Source organism: Balaenoptera musculus, chromosome 2, assembly GCF_009873245.2.
Source record: "Balaenoptera musculus isolate JJ_BM4_2016_0621 chromosome 2, mBalMus1.pri.v3, whole genome shotgun sequence".
Taxonomy (NCBI): domain Eukaryota; kingdom Metazoa; phylum Chordata; class Mammalia; order Artiodactyla; family Balaenopteridae; genus Balaenoptera; species Balaenoptera musculus.
In genome coordinates this window covers 127,724,949-127,728,690 of record NC_045786.1, presented here as the reverse complement: position 1 = coordinate 127,728,690, position 3,742 = coordinate 127,724,949, and the positions used below count along the sequence as shown (strand labels likewise).

Here is a 3,742-nt window from a genome sequence, read left to right as displayed (position 1 = left end):
TGGTCTTACATTTATGTCTTTAATCCATTTTCAGATTACTTTTGTATATGGTATTAGAGAATGTTCTAGTTTCATTCTTTTACATATAGCCGTCCAGTTTTCCCAGCACCACTTGTTGAAGAGACAGTCTTTTCTCTATATTGTTGCCCCTTTGTTGTAGATTAATTGACCATAAGTGCATGGGTTTATTTCTGGGCTCTCTATCCTGTTCCATTGATCTACATGTCTGTTTTTGTGCCAGTACCATACTGTTTTGATGACTGTAGCTTTGTAGTATAGACTTAAGTCAAGGAGCATGATTTCTCTAGCTCTGTTCTTTTTTCTCAAGATTGTTTTGGCTGTTTGGTATCTTTTGTGTTTACATACAAATTTTACAATTATTTGTTCTAGTTCTGTGAAAAAAGTCATCAGTATTTTGATAGGGATTGCACTGAATCTGTAGACTGCCTTGGGTAGTATGGTCATTTTAACAGTATTGATTCTTCCAATCCAAGAACAAAATTTTGCCATTTGCAGCAACCTGGATGGACTTGGAGGGCATTATGCTAAGTGAAATAAGTCAGACAGAGAAAGACAAATACTGTACGATATCATTTGTACGTGGAATCTAAAAAATACAACAAACTAGTGAATATAACAAAAAAGAAGCAGACTCACAGATATAGAGAACAAACTAATGATTACTAGTGGGGAAGGAAATGGGGAGGGGCAGTATAGGGGGAGGGAATTCAGAAGTACAAACTATTAGGTATAAAATAAGTAAGCTACAAGGACATATACAAAATGGGGAATATAGCCAATATTTTATAATAGCTATAAATGGAATATAACCTTTAAATATTGTGAATCACTATATCATACACCTGTAACTTATATAATATTGTACAGCAACTATACTTCAATTAAAAAATTAAAAATAACAAAAAAATTTTAATAAATAAAAACAGAAAAGAAACAACTTAAGTACCAACTATAGGGGATTGGTTAAATAAGGTATATCAATAGAATGAAATACACTGTAATCATTAAAAGTGATGCAATAAAAATCTACTTAGTGACATAGAAAGGAGAGGGTTACCAAACAGAATGAACAGTATAAACTCATTTTGTAAACACAAAATACATGTATATGTCTAGAAAGATATATGCCAGTTATTTACAGTGGTTATATCTGGTTGTTAGAATTATGGGTGATTTTTATTTATTTCATTTTGCTTATATTTTTTGTCTTCCTTTGCTAACCATATTTCCTAATGTTTTAATTTTGCAGTAAAAATTAAACAAATGTATTGTTATTTTGACCCTTACAACTGTTTTAGATGAATTGAGAGGACTTCTTTCCCTCTTTTTTTCACTTTAATTTTTTATTTCATTTTGTAGACACTCAGGGGTTGGGAATAAATGATGGGCTTTAACACAAAGGTGACAAGGATGATGATGGAGGTGGTTTCGTTCATAAAGAAGACAGTAAAGGTCCAGGCATGCATATATAAAGGGCATGAAATGCAAGGTTACCAAAGTGATATAGGCAGCACAGGTAAGATGGATTTCCTCCTGTGCCCTTCCTATAAAAAGTTAAGCAGATACCGATTAGCTTGGATTTGCATTTCCTGATGGAGTCCAAATCAACACAAGGTGATACCTTCCCATCCCCAAAGGCCTGTAGGTTATTCTACTATAGAGCCTTGGTTGGGGAGGAGGGGACAGATCCAACTGAGAGAATTTTCAATTCATTATATTTTCCCCATGAGTCAGAAATGAGCAACCTTTTATTGCTTGAGGATCAATGTAGGAAAAATAAAATTCCCAACAGGCTTAAGTGACATGCAGCAGGTCACACAGGAAGCTAGAGGTGAAGTCAGACTGATTTTCAGCACCATACATATTCCACCCATGTCATCTCAGTAATTTCTGAGGAGACTTATGATGGTGGCAGCGTTGACAAAGTTAACTCAAAGCGGAGAAACCAGACATCCTCAGCCTAAGCATCTGTCTGAATCATTTGGCACCATCATATAGATAGATGGTTCCTAGAAAAAAAATATGGAATACGTCACGATTTTGTGTGTCATCCCTGGGCAGGGGCCATGCTAATCTCTGCATCGTTCCAATCTTAGTACCTGCTCTGCCAAAGTGAGTACAAGAGGACCTCTTATTGTCGACCATGACATGAGCTCTCTACCTTTTTCAGAGAAGGGGCAATTCCAGATTCAGTGTTTCCCTTCTGAAATAAACGATGGCAAAGAAAAAAAATCAATAAAATGGAAAAGCTAAACTATAGGAAGAGAGAAATAACAGAAACATAAAATTGTTCAACAATGTGATCAGCTAAAAAAGATCAGAGTAAGACTGTGTCTGAACAAAGGTGGTTAAAGCAGAGGCTAGAGCTGGGTTTCTTCATAACAGGCACTTCTTACAGGCTGAGCGTCCCCTCTGGCTTGATGATGATGCAGAAGACAGACTTGTGGTGAGCTGGAGGAGCCAGTTGTGCATCTCTCTTCCTGGCTCTGCATTGAGTGAAATCAGCTATGGTGGGAGCATTTACACCACAAAAATGAGCAAGTGCTATAGATCAGGGCTCTTTCCCTTGGAAAACTAGTTGTTAAAGGTTTACCAGCGCATCACTGTGACAAACCACAATAACCTTTCAGAGGAAACTCCAGAGAATATGAAGCAGTCCTGGCAGAAGTTCAAAAGTATACAAACCCTTCCCCAGCCACTTTGTCTCACTACCCCCTGCCCACTGCAGTCCCTGAAAACCCACCTCCCCAAACACTTTCTTGTTATGCCAAGCAGGAAGCTTCCCGGGGCTCTTAGAGCAGGCCTGAAAACAGGGTACATTCTCAAGGAGAGGCAAAAGAATGAATGAAAATATGACTCCTGCCATGCACAGGGCATGCCACCTCTGAGCACAAAGTGAAACTTGAACTATCCCTTTGATCTTATAAGGAACATATAAAGGAAATCAAAAGGCCCTTAATGGCACTTGAATTTGTAGAAGAGCAAATCTCACTTCCTTTATACTTTTTCTCCAACATCTGCAGCTCTGTCTTGAATAGAATCGCAGATGGTTTTTCATTACCTTTTTTTAAATGTCTGGAGAAACAGCTCAACTTTCCAAGCAGAATTATTAAAAGAATTCAGGGCAGGATGTAAAATCTTTCACATTTTCTAAGTCATCAACTCTCCCTGCATTATCATAAGTTCTCTTAAGTGTAGTTGCTTTCCTCCCATTTCCTCCCCTCCTGGGCTGCACTTTTGTAATAAAGTAGGCTCAAGGGACATGAGTCCTTCCTCTGATTGGGTTAGGGTAGGACGAAGGCAAGGGGGTGGGGAGAGAGAGTGACTAGGCAGCCACGTGGAAATGACATTGTCTCTTACTGTCCACTTTACATAGTTGTCATTTTTCATGCTGGTGTCTTTAATTAAGTCTTGTATGCATGACTGGCGGTGCTATCTGTAACATCCTTATAAGAACAATTAAAAGCTTAATTTAATGGCTATAAAATGTAGAGAGAAATAAGAAAAAGAATCTCCAGATGCTGAGAAATCTTCAAAAACGATAAACTCTGTACTTTAGTGAAAAATAATGCTTTAATGTTTTCATTATAAAAGCATCCATGCATATTAAAGAAAATTTAGACTATATGGAAGCAAAGCCCAAAATAGCTAAATCCACAGGATACAGATATTTTTGTTTTCTAACATGTCGTGTTTTCAGGTCCATTTTGGTTGGATTATC

The 3,742-nt window shown here is 37.4% G+C and overlaps 1 non-coding gene across 1 annotated transcript; it reads right to left on the bottom strand.

Annotated features, from left to right (window-relative positions):
- Positions 1-2,037: 2,037 nt before the first annotated feature.
- LOC118891403 lies at positions 2,038-2,141 on the bottom strand. The gene has a single exon (XR_005018984.1). It is a non-coding gene; the product is annotated as a U6 spliceosomal RNA (small nuclear RNA).
- Positions 2,142-3,742: the final 1,601 nt, after the last annotated feature.